The sequence below is a fragment of the Uranotaenia lowii genome, chromosome 3, assembly GCF_029784155.1.
Source record: "Uranotaenia lowii strain MFRU-FL chromosome 3, ASM2978415v1, whole genome shotgun sequence".
NCBI classification, from domain to species: Eukaryota; Metazoa; Arthropoda; class Insecta; order Diptera; family Culicidae; genus Uranotaenia; species Uranotaenia lowii.
The window spans coordinates 190105813-190122474 of record NC_073693.1 but is presented as its reverse complement, the minus strand read 5'-3'; the positions used below and the strand labels follow the sequence as shown (position 1 = coordinate 190122474).

At 38.3% G+C, this 16662-nt stretch overlaps 2 long non-coding RNA genes across 2 annotated transcripts; one reads left to right on the top strand and one right to left on the bottom strand.

Moving 5' to 3' along the window:
- Positions 1–5754: 5754 nt before the first annotated feature.
- Positions 5755–6620, bottom strand: LOC129754818 (uncharacterized). Its single transcript, XR_008739101.1, has 3 exons — positions 6523–6620; positions 6239–6330; positions 5755–6176 (listed from the first exon to the last, which is right to left on the bottom strand). It is a non-coding gene; the product is annotated as an uncharacterized LOC129754818 (long non-coding RNA).
- A 5586-nt stretch (positions 6621–12206) lies between these two features.
- On the top strand, positions 12207–14113 carry LOC129754817 (uncharacterized). Its single transcript, XR_008739100.1, has 5 exons — positions 12207–12446; positions 12509–12715; positions 12788–13346; positions 13413–13674; positions 13736–14113. It is a non-coding gene; the product is annotated as an uncharacterized LOC129754817 (long non-coding RNA).
- Positions 14114–16662: the final 2549 nt, after the last annotated feature.

The window sequence follows — 16662 nt, the reverse complement described above, 5'->3', positions numbered from 1 at the left end:
GATGTTACCTGAGATCGATATATGAGGACTTGTAACTCAGGGTTAGTTATCAGTAGAAATGATTTAAGTTGTTTATAAACATGAGTTACAAGATACCATCAACCGGAATACCGACCCATAATTAACAATTATAACATTTATGTTTACATTCTCTGTTATAGAAAACTATTTAATGACAGACATACTTTAAAACTTGGAATTAAACTTTCAATTCAGCGCCAATATTAATTGAACAATATGGGGCATATGCTGGGACATATGACAGCGATTAAAGTATGATTGAAATATGATTTGCATTTTTTTTTAAATCAAGATGTTCTTAAAATTTATCACACAAAAAGTTGTGTTACTCTCATACATTGCAATGGCCTCATTTGAGATAAGCTATGAGTATTAATTTCTAAGCGTGTCGAAAAAATGGAAAAATATGTGTACTGGTAGCGACATCTTATGGATGTTAGTCCACTTACGAATTTGGTTTGAAACTTAGGTGGGTATTCTCACACACGATTTCAACAAATTTTTGTTCGGGGCCCGATGTCTGTTCTCTGTGGTGCTACCAACGAATTCGGCGGCTGCACCACCGAGATTTCGCCACGGGTGCGGCGATCTGCTGCCCTCTGATTCGGCACCTGTCCACCGGGATTCTCGCCACAGATGCGGCGGCTGTGCTGCCGGTTATTTGCCACTGACACGGCCCACCGGATATTCGCCACTAATGCGACGATTGAACGCCCTCGGATTCGGCGGATGCTCGCCCCTGATGAGCCAAGGAACTTCGGTCCGGATCGACCGCGGTACCCCAGGATTCTTTCACCACCGGTGAGACCACGAAAGCGAACCTTTTCGGCGGCTGTGCCACCAGATCCTTGCCCTGCCGTGGCGATAAAACTTGGTCCTGCTCGGCAGCAGTGCCCCAGGATTCTTCGCCACCGGTGCGGCGATCGGATTCGGCAGACTCGGCGGGATTCTTCCCACTCGTTCGGCGATCTGCTGCGCTCGGATTTGGCAGGCTGAATTACCGAGAATTCGCCACTTAAGCGGCGAATGAACCCGCTCGAATTTGGCTGCTGTTTCCCGGAATTCATCGCCACTGAATAGTAGCGAGCCGTGAACCGGAATCTTGAATGCGGCCCTCGTAGCTGTGCAGCCTGTTCCGGTGAGGATGTTGTGCAGCTGGGCTCGCCAGATGTATGGTGGTCGATGAGTAAAGGTGTGGAGGCCACGTGGCGAAGGCTTTGCCACGTACTAGGCAATGCTCAATGGAGTTGGCCCAGAAAGAAATAATTTGCCAAAAAGGGGTCCTGGGGATAAACCATCTTATTAACCCTTTGACGGAAAAGAGTAGTAGGACCACTAGAAAGATTAGTAGGAATTCTACTTGCCGCCTACTAGCCGTCCCATTGTTTTCTAGTGGAAAATGGCCCAACCGATACAGTAGAAATGACATTCCCGATTCAGAATGACAGTTCTCGTTGACATTTGCTATCATAGCAATGCTATGGTTTGATTGTATTGGTGTGTTATATCTCAGCACTGATTAACTGATGTACAAGCTCGAACAAAAAATCTTCAGAAACTTGTGTAAAATTTCCAGTGCTCTCTTCCGTTGAAAAGTGACGAAAAACAGTGCCATCTGTTGCTTGATTTGTAACTTTTGAACGGCGCAATAGATGGCACTGTTTCTAGATAGCTCTTTTGAAAGTAAGAATTTTTCAAGAGGGTGCAATGCTGTTTGAACTCATTAATAAAAAACTTTAAATACAATTAGATAAATTGCTCTATATAATTAGATGAACTACGAATAAATTTCAGCTGAGTAAAATAGCATCATTATAATGTTGTCATTAGAGAGACTGACGAAATGACCGATATACAAGCTTGAATTATAAAATTCCAGAAACGTATTGAAAATTTCAAATGCTATCATTTAAACAAGCCGAATAAACTTTTGAAATGCCTGATTCTTGGAAGAGCGCAACTGTATATGATCTCAAAAATTAATAAACTAACATCGTAGAAAAATGGATGGCTTCAATATATTCACAACAAGATAAATTCATCTGGCTCATTTTAACTTGATTCTTTTTACCAAAGAGGCTAACTAACAACTTTGAACAAGCCAGACGAACCAATTATTTTATCCAGTTGAGCTTAAAATTAACAATCCAACGAAGAAATACAGATTCTAGGCTTCTTTGAGCGGGCATTTTCGCGCATTATATCTGGTTGTATTAAGTGCTTCATGCTAGTTTGAACACAGAGAAGTTTGAAGCAATTCGAAAAACAACTTTAATCGTTAAATTTTGATAACGCAAACTAGAAATGTGTAACGAATCTTCAACATCAATTTGCTCGAAACTCGCCAAATAGATACGACCTCTTCATAATTGACTAAAAGTTTGTTATTTTGTTTTGTTTACATTCCATTTTCTTCTTGACAGTTCTCTCTGGTGTCCTTGGAGACATCTGGTGGCTCAACCAAAAAACATAAAATTGATTCAAAATGGTCGTTGGGCCTTTACACACTTTTCAAGGCTTAGCTTGTACATCAGTTCATCAGTGATCTCAGTGCTTATGTGTGAGTGTGTTGACATTGAATGCATATGTGTGCGTGCTTACTAGGCATGGCTAGGGTGTTTCGAATTTCAAAATATTATTTAAATTTATGGAAAATAAATTTTATTATACACATTAACATCATCAACTTAAAATTATACACTTTTCATAATACACTTTTCATCATCGGCTGCACTCGCGAAGATAGCGTATTCTTGACCATCGAACTAGTCGTATGAATATAGCTTTGACAAGGACAGACGGCAGCATAATTCATTTAAACAAAAAAAAAAGATACAAAATGGCTATGCCACGACGGCCGGGACACGACAAACTGTTCTGAATTTTTACGATATGATATTCCGAGGCAAAAAAAATAACGTCAGATAGTTTAACTTTTAAGTTTAAATCCATTTATCCCTGTATTTCTGTTTTCAGCTGTATTAACAAACAAAATGATTGATTTCTCATTATTTGATAAGCTAAAAATATTTATTTTCTTAACAACTAACTTCCTTTTTAAATTTATTTTATCCCAAAATTGAGCTGAGAACTATTGCTAAAACGTATGGTTGAGAATTTAATGAGGACCCAAATATTTGCTTTGTTTCCTCAGCGTGTACACACAAAACTTTCGGAGCTCCACTTAGCAAAAATTCGTTGTTACTTTCCGTTAGCAAAAATATTTTTTTACTTTTGAGTTAGCACTTTTCCATTTTGTTGTGAATTTTGCTCAATTTCAGGAAAAAAAACCCATTTGCTACCCGCATGAGCCAATACTGTACGCTGAATCTTCCGTATCATTCTATTCTGATTACATTAATAGTAACGTTCGATATTGCATCTTGGCTAAATGTGCCTTTGCTTGAACGGATAAAATATTATTCCCGAAAGATACGATGAATATTCTTAGGAACAAAATGATTAATTTTGCAACGCAATCAAATGATAGAGAACTATTTTAGAAAGATACAATTAATGGTCTTCAGAATTAATTGAGTATTTTAGCAACACGCACACACTTCTTCGCTGTCACATCAACACGCGTTGTCGAACTGTGTTAAAAAAAAGTTTCTCCCGGATCAGGTCGGGCAAATTTTATTATGACTCGTCCAGTTACGAAACTGGAACCGGAAGACGAAGGTTTCGAAGAAGGATATATGAGGGTAAGTTAAATACTTTTTTGTATTTAAAGTGGAAAACTGAAATTGTTTTTTTTTTATTCTCAGGCACGCTGGAGGAAAAATCCGAAGAAACTTTTTCTTCCGGAGACAGAACCAATGCAAGGAAAAGCACCACTACCCGCCGACCACTGTAGCAGCAGCGCATTAAGAAAGGTTCGACAGTGATGCTGCAGCAGGCTGCAGTTCGTCAGTCCTGCAGCGATGGAACATCCGGAAGCTGTTCCTGCAAACATCCACGGAAGGTTTGTTTTTTTTTTTCAATTATTCATTTGAGAGGAATAATAAACTATATGTGAAATAAAATGAATAAAAGTACATTAAAGGTTTTTCTTATTTTTTCCGGAAATCCAATTGCAATTTATAAATTAACAAATCCCCAAATTGGGTTTGAATCTTTTCATTATTGGGTGACGATATGCTGTATCGTTACCTTTTTATGAGAGGATCATTAGATAAAGATAAAACGAATGATCAAACCGTTTTAGAACGCGTAGAAAAAAGCAAAAAAAATGAATGGTTACTCTACTTAACGACCCGTTCGCTGTATCGTAAAGTGCGTCCAAACGATTCCATTTCATAGAAAAAAGACTACCTTAATCGTACATCAATAATCCAAAACTATAAAGCTAATCTTTCGTGTGTCTTAGGAAGAAGATAAGGGAAATCGTTATTGTATAATACTGTTTTATGAGGGTAATATCTTCCCGCTTAATAATTATTCTACTAGGGCTACTAGAATTCTAGTAGCAGTTCTAGTAGAATTCTAGTATAGAATTGTTATAAGCGCCCTAGTAGAAAATGGCCCAGCCGATTCTACTTGGAATGAATTTCCCGATCCAGAATGACAGTTTGAATGAACGAAAACCATGTGTGCATGTGTGAGTGAACGACGACCACGTGTGCATGTGTGAGTGAGAACGAAACCTGTACTATGCCAATGCTATTTTCCAAAACATAAAAAAAATTGAAGAATTTCAAGTTTTAAGATTGTCGTATATTTCATTTTATTCGCCAAACAATAAACGATTTTTCACTCATAGCACAATACCGTACATAACTAATCTATCGATCAGCAAGCGAAGCTCCTCCGACGACTTCCTCGCAGCGCAGCACAAATAATTCAAACAAAAATTTTCACCTCCACAGCATCCGTTGCGATTTTCTCTTTCACTTAATGGGAAGCTCCGTGATCTTCCGCTATTCATAGGCTAACCCGGAAGGCATCCCGAAGGTGTCCTGGGAAGTCGATGGCTGCAAAATCCAACACGTTACGAGCCACTCAGGCGTCCATCACTGGTGATGATTTCGATCGGATATGGGCATCCTATGTGCATGAAAATGGAAAAAAAGTTAAAAAGTTTAAAGCTAATGCTGTACTGTTCTCGATAAAATTTATTTTCTTACCTGATTTTATGAAATCCAAAAGGCTGCAAACTGCAGTTGTTCGTGGCGTTCGGCGGCATGCTTGCAAAGAACTGAAATTTTTGAGCCAGATGAACAATCAAGTGGTGTACAGGAGGATTGTTCATCTAGTTTGTATAGCATACGCAAGAACAACATAAGTGTAGATGTATGTGTGACAGATTTCAATTTAACTCACAAATACTAAGAAATTTGGCAGTGGAACTGACAGTAAATTCACGTTAAAAAAAAGTCAGGTAGAATAAAAATCGACTGGGTTGGTACCAAAACCGCTAGTATGGACTCAAACCAACGTATAATCCCGGTTAATGAAAAGAGTAGTAGGACCACTAGAAAGATTAGTAGGAATTCTACTTGCCGCCTACTAGCCATCCCATTGTTTTCTAGTGGAAAATGGCCCAACCGATACAGTAGAAATGAATTTTCCCGTTTCAGAGCTGTCATCTCGTTGACGTCTAGCATGGTCGGATTGTATTGGTGTGATTGGTACATGCTTATACATGTATGCGTGCGTTTATGTATGTATGCGTGTCATTTCGAAAAAGTACAAACAATGCATAAAAATTAAAAAAAAATCTCAAAATTAATTTTCACAAATATTTTATAAAACTTTATTGAACGCTTTCTTAAAAGCTATGAATAATACATTTCTTATTAGGTCCAATTTTTGTTCAAAACAAAACATTTTCGTTACAATTTTTGGACAATTTGAAGGATCCTGCAGCGAACCATAACCGATGTAGAACAGCATGCATCTGAGCTGGAACCATTGTGGACCCTCTTCATGCAGGTTCATAACCGTGGGATTGATACGAGTCGCATTTGGTCAGATATTAGCCGTGGCCAATTTCCCGCTCTTCGGAGCTCAGCAAATCGTTTGCGTCCGACACCTGTGTGGTAACTTTTCTCCTTACCACAACCTGATGGATGCACAAGGGGAAATTTCTCCACCGCCATCACTAATTCGATCCTCTGCTCGCCGGATTTGTCGACAATTACCTGTAGCACGACCTGTAGACAAGAAACAAGACATTTTCAAGAGAAATAGTGAAAATATTTCGATGTTTCACTACCATTTTGTTCTTTTGCCTGACGAACCAACGCGCGCCTTGTTTACTGCTGGGTCCAAGTTGTAGTTTTCACTGCAAAATTCGCCCCACATGAACTGCAATTAAAACTTCAATTTAGTTACGGGACAATAAACAATTAAATTGACTTATGCCATATTCGTTTTCATCCTGGTGGTGCACCGGTAGTGCACCAAGTGCTGTCAAAGCGTTTTTTTTATATGAAGTTGACAGCAGTTGGTGCACAACCATCTTTCCACCAGATGAAAACGAATATGGCATTAGATTACCTGTAATGATATGAAACAATCAAGTTTCATATCCACGCAAACCCGTTCACAGTCGACATGTAGAATGTTTTTTGCTTGGAGTTCAGTGTTGCCGAGAGTGATGATTTAAAAAAAAAATTGTCAAAAGTTTTTAATTATCAGAAAGTTAATTTTTGTTTTTTAAATGCCCTTTAAGTAATATAGTTCTAAATAATGATTGTTGTTTTTAAACATGAACATGTTGTTTTTAAACATGAACATATGAACATTAAATATTTTTAAATATTTAAGATTATATTAAAAATGGATTGCCTTTGCCTCTGAGTCAATTTAATCATAATAATTAACAATAATGTTCGCTTATTGCAAATGCATGATTGAATAACTTACAGAAAGAAAGAATAAATATCATAATAATAAACAGGTATAGTACGGTGAATATTTTTTAAATTCAAGGCTCAAGAATAAATGTAATTTTCTGAGACTATCTTTACCATATTATATGTGTATTTGTAGCAAAATCCAACTTTGTGTTGAATAGTTTTATTTTTCAATTTACTTTTATTAAACTTTTTCCACTCTGTTGTGGTATGAGCCTACTTGGTTGAATGATTCAACTGAATCTAAGCAATCGAAAGATTCCTTTTAATTCAACCACGGTAAATGAAAAGTTCATATACCAGTATTTCGATAGCAACTTACTACCTTCAATCGAAAACGTTCACTGAAGAAGGTAGTAAGTTGCTATCGAAATACTGGTATATGAACTTTTCATTTACCGTGGTTGAATTAAAAGGAATCTTTCGATTGCTTAGATTCAAACTTTTTCCAATTAATGAAAATTGAATTCAAAAGTTTTTGACGAGGCAATATAAAATCAATGTATGAAACATTCAAAAATAAAAAAAAAATTATTCAAACCGAGCCAATATAAAATTTGATACAACTTTCAAATTAGCTATAATTCGTTTAAAAAATGCTACTGGAATCACTGCATCGAGCAGCCATGATTTTTCTGAATCTGGCAATATGGCCGAACCCAAGTAACAATTAAAGTTTTATAAAAAACTGGAAGAGCGCTGCACGACTTGGCTATAAAACAGCCTTTAGTTATATAAACCCCATTAAAACATCTAAAAAACATCTATAAGAGTAAAAAGGCCCACCTACAGGAGGTTCTGAAGTGAACTTTTAAAGTACCTTACACAACCATATGGTTCTAAAAGGGCTTTGCCGAAGGCTTTTTCCAGATAATTATTTCTTTTGGCAAAAAAAACAAAAATTTCGGGATTTTTTTTTAAAGGGTTTTGAAATTGCATTTATGGAAATGAACATTTTTTTCGACCAAGTCTCAAAAATGTCCTTCTATTATTAAATACTTCAAACATCTTATTCGATTATTTCGGCTTCTTTAGGGATAAAGTTGTTGCGCTTTTTATTTTATCGATTAATTTTTCGAAAAAGTCGAATATAAACCGTGCGCCTCCGATATTTTTCGAAAAAGAATGTTTTTACAAACATTTTTCAAATAAAAAATACATCAATTTTTTTCAACATTTTAAATAAAGTTTTTTTATGCCAGTTTTCGATGTTTTATTTATAAAAAAATAGCCTTACTTGTTGCAATTATGATAAATATTGCTTATTTTCAATATAATATTCAATGAAATATTCTCTTGAATTTTCATTATTTCATATAAAAATGGCGATTCAATGAAAAACTTTTTTGGCTTGAAGAAACCAATTATAAATTCAAATACTCTGGGAAAATGCAATTATAGGAGCAACGTTTCTTCAGAACATCAGATTTGCTCCTTATAAAACCAAACGATCTTCACCCGGATCTTTATTAGTGGTCTTATTTCAGTGCAGTTAAAATTTGACACAACAGAAAATAAACAAAAATTCAAGAAGAAAAAGAATACAAGAAGACTTGCGTCCCGAGAAAAAACAAAATATATTTCGCTCTGAGGCTGGAAAGATCCTTCCCCAAGAACAACTAGGACAAGAAGTTCAATATTCTGTCTTCCACCGCTGAACCGATTCGCTGGTTTGCCTTTCTAGGAAGTGTACAGAATTTGCAGGAATGGATCTCATCGCTTTTGAAGCTCCAGGTAAATGCACTTTCAAAATGCATATTCAACCTCAGGAACATGTTTTTTTTTACTCTTCAGTGGTTCGCCTGCAACATTGTACCCAGGATACAGCCCAGGGAGGATTGCCGGAATCCGTCAAACAACCTCAGGGAATCGTTCGGAACGGTTTGACCGTGAATAATCTAAAAAAAACTGAAACGGGCCTGGAAAAAACAGCACGAACGAATTTTTGTCGCATGAGACGAAGTAAACAAATTTTTACATTCTCCGAATCTGGAAGCAGCGAGTTTTGGTGAAAAAATAATAGGCAGTGGTGTTTTTTTGGTGAAATATCCCAAGCAACCCGAATTCCCTTAAAAAGGTTCCATAGAAGCTTAATCAGCTCTCGTTTGTGTCTGAAGAGAATGCTAATCAGCCCAAAATTTAAGTTCTTAAAGCTACTTTCAAGTTCGTTTAGGGGGCTGTAGAGAACGCTATTCAGCTTCTAAGAGAATGTCAAGAAACTTCTACGCGCCGAAAAAAAAATCCAATTGACAGATTGCTCTGACAACCACATGTCAGATTGCTAGGTTGCCGGTCTATCATGGTCTATCTCATTGATTTTAATTATATTGTTTTGATTACAAAAGCTGCTTACACGCCTAGAGAATTGAACCGCTGCTCTCTAGGTTGCAATGAAACTCACCAGCCTCTCGACCAATCCAGCAATAGCTAATTGCCACTGTAATGACTAGTATTTAAACTTAATGTCATTTGAGATGATTGAGTGGGTTGGTCAATAGAAAGTACCTTATTTCGTTCAAAAGACTTTCAGTACACAATATGAATCATAACAAAAATTCGCATCATCAAAAATTTATTCGAATATCTTATTTAACATTTATAAGAAAAACTCGAAAAAATCTTGAGTTCCATTTGTAAATATCAGTACAGATATAAGAGCAAACGCACCAATAAGTGAGTATACGCGGCCCGGTTTTGCTCATTTCAGCGGACCGGTTTTGGGATACACACTCTTTCGCGCACCGGGCGGTAGCATAATTATTTTTAAATTTAGCATTGCACTGAGAAAACTTTTGAAGAAAATCTTATTCTTAAATTAATACGGACCGAGTAAATTTTCGGAGTCGTCCACCAAACGGCTCTTCTTAGTTACATGATCATTTTTGGTCATAAAATACGATGCTTCGAGTTTGTTTATCTGAAATTGAGTAAGAAAGGAAAATTTTTTATCAAAATTCATAGGTAGAAAAAAGTCCTAAACAATATATTATCTCTTTCATTGAAAATTGGATTTTGTTCAATGTTTTGCAGTCGCAGTAATCCGTACAAAGGTTGACTGAAAACAGGTTAGCGTGTAGAACTCCGACAGATTTTACACTGATTTGACAGGTCGCACGAATGTGCGAGTTCGCACAAATGTCGCAGTCATGAGTGTGCAGTCCAATTTAGTGCGCTGCGATTAATAAAATACAAAATAAATAACTCACCATCAGAACCAGCAATTGCACTTTCTCGTTCAATTCCTGGATAAATCCGAAAAAATGTAACGAAATTGCGAATTCAACTGTTAACTAAAAAAAAAATCCATCCACAATTTTAATCTCATACACATTTTTTCTTAAAATGAATATCAACAAACATCCACACGCTGCGACGTCGTTTGTTTAATTCTGCTTAAATCTTCAACTTCTTTTTTGTCCAACGTGCTGACTGAAATAGTTGCTGCTCCGAAAAACTGGGTCCCATTAGTTGCAAACTTATTGAGAGACCTCGTTTCGAAAGCCGAATGGTAGGGACAGTAATGGAATACCACCCTTACGGTTGGATACAAAAATCCTGCACAGCGCACTGGTCTCGATTATTATTACTCCGAAAAAAATCCTTGAAGCTTCACTCAAGGTTGTGGGAGCCAGTAAAATGTTTACTACACGGAATGCACAATCAAAATTTTCAGAAAGCAATCGTCGGACTTGAAGGGCTTTTCGGAAATATTTCATGGAATTAGTTTTTGCGCAATAAAAAAAGTTTCCGCTTTCCGTTCGTTTGTTTAATTCTGCTTAAAACGGTTGAATTTTTTCAGTGCATGTTTGATCTCGCCCCTTTCTAGTGAGCAAATTTGGTGATTTTGTAGGTCCCGACGGCAACGGCCCTATTTTGCTCACCTTCATACTAACCCCCGGTGCGGTATGGAAGTGATCAAACTCGTGAGCATTTTCACTTTGCTCGCGATTGCTGCGGATGCCCTAAACAAAATAAATACCATGACGAGAAATTGACAGACATTTTTGACATGTCGCTTAGAATTCCCACATAGGTTCTTTAAAACACCTTCAAGTATCTTAATGGTGCGCTTTAGAATGTTACGCGAGCGTTATCGACCTTCTTAAAAAACATTTTTGACATGTCGCTTAGATTTCCCATATAAGTTCTTTAAAACACCTTCAAGTATCTTAATGGTGCGTTTTGGAATGTTACGCGAACTTTATCGACCTTCTTGAAAGAAGTTCCATTAAAAGCGCTTAGAAGTTCCGTTATCGATAGTTTAACCTTTCAAAGGGCGATGGAAATTCCTGAGTAACTTTTACGCGACAAGAGTCACCTGAGGTTCCCGTAATACATTTTTTCAGCCAAATGTGAACTTCGGAGTTCGGAGTTAAGTAAAAACGCGACTTTTGGTTGCTTGGGATGTTTGTTATTAATAAGAAATTAAAAATAAAATGAATTATTAAACCTGTGCGTTTATTATTTCTTCTGCTGTTGCATATTCAATTGCAACATTCAACGAAACTTGAGATTATTGAAATAGTGAAATGAAAATAGATATTTTGTCGACTTTCTGATGAGGATTTTTAACCAAAATTCGTATCTACTAGCTTGGTAAAAAATGTCTGGTGTCAATGGTGTCTAGGTCCGGTATTGGCCGCAAGTTATACGGTGAAGCGGAGGAAATTATTGACTCGAAACTTCTAATGAATAAACCGAAAGATTCACTTCGAATGTAAACACAAAGTTTCTTCCTTCATCGGGGGAAAATAATTAGTGAAATACTCCATTTGGTGGTAAACATTTGAGACGATACCACACATACACATTTTGACATTTCGATCGGATTTGAACTGTCATTCTTTGTTGGTTTTCTAGAGAGGTTTAATAATTGCTTTGTAGTGCTCTAGAAAACCAAAAAAATTAAAGGTTATAAAACAATCTTTGTTGTTGTTTTCTTCAAGATTGGTTTTCTAGAGAGGTTTAATAATTGCTTTTTAGCGCTCTTCTAAACCAAAAAAATTAATGGTTATAAAACCAACACAAATTTTGACAGAAGTTTTATGAAAAGATTCTATAGTGGTTTTTAAGCTATCTTAAAGGGCAATCATATAGAGTTCCTTATAAATTACGTTACAAAGCATACAATACTTTATAAATCCCTTATACAACAACTATTTTTTTTATAAAACCATTCAGAGTTTAAAATGTTGCTTGGGAAGTCAGCCATGTTTTCGCAATGAACAAGATGAACACCAGTGTTGTACATTGGGGCGATTCATCTTGTTTTGTATAATACAAGCATGAACTACCAAATTTATGCTAATATGTGGGACACGATGATTTGGCGCCAAAAAATTTTTCACGCTCATCCAATTATACCTCAATTGGACAGTTGCTACGCTGTGAATAATTCGTTCTACAGTTTATGGCAGAGTCTGGGATTTTCTCAATTTTAGCAAAAAAAAACTAGAATTTGAGTTCTGCGACACAGGCGTGCATGAACTTGTCATCAAATTTTTATTTGTTTGCGATGCGAGTAGAAAATTTTGTTTTGATTTAAAACAATTTGGAATTTATTTGGTAAGTGCTTAAAAAGAATGAAGAAAGTATAACGGTTAATTAACTTTGTGTACCCTCAACAGCATTTAACGGCAGTTCGTTCAAAAAAGCTGTCGGCCGGGCCGGAATCTTCCCCGTTCAGAAACCATAAAATAGCGTTGCGTAAAATGCCACAATATCGACGCAAATGTCCATTGCCAAGGGCAATAGGGGACAACCGAGTTGGATTCTTCAGCCAGCAGGTAATCCAAGCAGCAGGAAGACTTACCAAAAGGATAAAGCTCCTGGTGGTATGTATCAGTTTCATATGTTCTTCCGAAACTAGCAATATTATTTAACTTTTACTTTCTCTCATATTTTAGATATCATGCACAGTAAGTTCTTTCGACTGGTAGTAACATGGAAAGACATAACTACCGAAAAGCTACTCCAGTTCTATGCGGAATCTGAACTATCCCATCATAAGGTTGCTACGACAACATAAAACGTCTATCTGATTCGATGATGTATATCTCAGCCACTACCACACGGAAGATAGTCCGGATGAAACCAAGTTTGATTGCCCTTTGCTGTAACCGACCTCAAAAAAATTCTCCTGATGCAATCAACTGCCACGGCTTCTTCTCGAAACATCTGATTACTTAAAATATGTACTATATTCCGGATGTATAGATTCGAGTGTGACCCTCTGCCTGCTAATCTCGTTGAACATTGAACAACAAAAGTACTGGTTGGATCTCAGCTATCACATTCAGACATCGGATGGCGATTCCAGGACATGGAAGTTCTAGGACGTATTCATGTTGCTTTCAACAACGTCCTTCATCCGGAAGATCGATACAGTTGAAGCAACTGAATCAGCGCCAAGAATTCAATTGTTTTGTTCGACCGGGGTGAAAAATATTCTTCAGATTTTGATCGGTAAGTTTTTACCACACATTTTACGGAAAATAATAACTGAAATTTGAAACAAAACTTATTTTTCAGCCAGATGGCTCGAAAAATAATCATCCCCAAATCCATGGACATACGGAAAACAAGTAGCTAACATTGTGGAGTTGCACCATACAAACAGACGTTCGGAAATTTGCGTGATTTCTGAGGCATGGTTCCTGAACAAAGTTGACACCTCTTTCAGTTGACACCCAAACCTACCCTCGAGTACTAAGTTAAGTGGAATCAGTAGCATCGGCGTCAAGCACAAAAAGGCTGTCCTATCGTGGGGCGAAAGACAGGTGTATTTATTGAGGTTTGCCTTCTTAGTTTGGAAGGGGAAACAGGAAACTAAAAACTTCTTATTATTTTTGCAGGAATAAATCGATCCATCTCGGCAATTTAATGTAATGGTTGGTAGCAAGGAACCCCCCGAAGAAAAAAGTCATCTCTACACGTTCGAAAATAAAAAAGAAAATCTAAACAAACAGGAACAAATTCTCAATTACTTTTTATTAGAAAAAGAGAATCCATATTTAAAATAATGAAATCTTTAATTTTACTCAAATTCCAGCTATCTTGAAGAAAAACAAAAATACTAAAATTTTAGCAAACAATGTTTCTATTTACTGAAAAATTGGTAAAAATTTAGTTCGGACACTTTTTTCTATTTTGCTAAAATTTGAGTAATAAAAAATTGCTAAATTGATTGCTAAGTACTTAGCTGGTCAAATTTGAGCAAAATTTTGCTAAAATCCGGCCTCGAAAATTTTGTGTGTAGAATTGGAAAATAAGGAATCAAAACAGGAATCGCGAAGTGTCAAAAACAGTGAGGCCAGGCAGTGCGTGAATCGACCCAAGGTGGGTATATATTCAGGAGGTGTTCCCGAATAACGAATTCCCGAATCAGCCATTTTGGCTATGTAGGCTATGCAACTATACGGAACTCATGAAGTTTGTTTACCAACAAACCCCAGAAAAGCTGAGCAAAAAATAAACAAACTCATTGAGAGCCCCACTCACTCCTCGCCTACTAACTATGAAAGTCGGAGAACCTAGTGTATCTAAGAACCTTGAATCGACCTATGGTTAGCGTACTTGGGTTGCCAAATTGTTTCTATTACAGTTTTTTAAAAGGTTTTCTTGTAACCAAACATTTATAGCAATATAACTATTAGTCGTGAAACGATTTGATATGATGTTCCTCCAACGTTATACTTGTAAAGTGGCGTGGAATAAAACTCGTGTAGTTTGGTTGAAGTAAAAACTTAGAGTGAGATTTATTAGCTGCCGAGCACGTTTTTATACCCGACAGAAAAACATTTACATGGATACGGGTTTGTTTATCTTGGCAACGGATTCATAGGTTACCATGATTTGTCTAAAACTCAACACTCCTCCTTAACCTATGATTCCAATTAACTTTTTGAAATCTTGATGCTTTATCCGAGCCAAGGGTTTTGTTAATCCATCTGCTGGTTGATGGCTCGTGGGGATGTAGTTGATCTTGATGTCTCCTTTTTCAACGACGTCCTTAACGAAATGATAACGGATGGAAATGTGTTTGGACCGTGGGTTGAAGCCTTCGTTCTTTGCGGTGCAGATTGCAGATTGATTGTCACACCACAATGTAACCACCTTCTTCCCTTCGGTTTCCTCCAAAAGCTGCTGCCACCAGATTCCCTCCTGGGTCGCTTGGGAAAGGGCCATAAACTCAGCTTCGCAGGATGACAATGCCACGCTCGGTTGACGCGTGACCTTCCAGGATATCGCTCCTCCCATCTTCTTGAAGATGTACCCGGTAGTGGATTTCCGAGTATCTGGATCTCCTCCCCAATCGGCATCCGCATATCCCGAGAGTTGTGGATCTGCGTTTTGTGAGTAAACCAGTCGAGCTTCTTTGGTCCCGCGGAGATACCTCATTATGCGCTTGACTGCTGTCCAGTGCTGTTTCCCGGGATTTTGGTTGAACTGACTAACAAAATTGACCGCAAACGCAATATCCGGTCTCGTCGCTTGAGCTGCGTAGAGAAGAGAACCAACCGCTTCTTGATAAGGAATGGTTCTTATCGTCTCCTTTTCTTCGTTGCTGCTTGGACACATAGACTTGTCGAGCTTCATGCTTCCATCGTATGGAGTGGACACTGCTTTGGACTCGTGCATGTCGAACCGTTTCAGTACGCCTTCGATGTACTGCTGCTGATCGAGGTACAGCTTGCCACCCTGACGATCCCGTGTGATACGCAGTCCCAAGCAAAGTTGCGCAACTCCTAGGTCCTTCATTTTGAACCGGTTGTTCAAAAATGACTTCAGCCTCTTCTTCAATTCTTGATCGTTGCTAAATATCAAGAAGTCGTCGACGTAAATTGTCATATACGTCATCTTCGCCTCACGGATAATGTAGTACATACAAGGATCCAGCTTCGAACGGATAAGTCCAAAGCTCCGCAACGCTTCGTCCAGCTGGCTGTTCCACACCCTGCTGGATTGTTTCAGGCCATATAACGCACGCTTCAGTCGGCACACCTTCGAAGAACCATCGTTGAACCCTTCCGGTTGTTCCATGTAGATTTCCTCCGAAAGCTTTCCTTGTAAGAAAGCTGTTACTGCGTCCATCTGCTCGATTTCCAAATCGTGTTGTACTGCAAGGGCCATCAAGTAACGGATTGTGCAATACCGGACCACCGGCGCGTATACCTCGCTGTAGTCAATCCCGGGACGCTGGGAGCAACCTTTTACCACCAGCCTCGCTTTGAATCGCCCCGGTCGACCATCGGATTCTCGCTTGATCTTGAAAACCCACTTATTTCGGATCGCCGTCCTACCGGGTGGAAGATCCGTGAGCTCCCAGGTTTCGTTTTCGGCAAGCGCGTTCATCTCTTCCTGCATGGCCATCTTCCAGCAATCGTGATTCGAGCTCCCCATAGCGTCAGTGTAGCTCGTTGGATCGGCCTCGTCACCAAACTGTAAGGAACCAGGACCAGTAACAGGACTAAAACAGATGAAGTCATTATACTTGCCTGGAAAAACGCGCTCCCTACCGCTGTGCCTCGACCCTTGCTGCTTATCAGCTGGTCTTGTTTTTAGTTGCGGCGGGAGCGCCTCGTCAGGCTCCACCACGTCAGGCTCCACCACATCGGGCTCCACCACAATCGATTCAGCTTCCGGTCGGACTTCAACATGTTGTTCGTTCTGCAGAACAACGCTTCGACTATCTGCTCCTGGATTGACCTCTTCCGGCTGCCTTGGAGTCATATTGTAGAACAATTCCGTTAGTTCTACCGATGATTCCTCTGGAATCGAT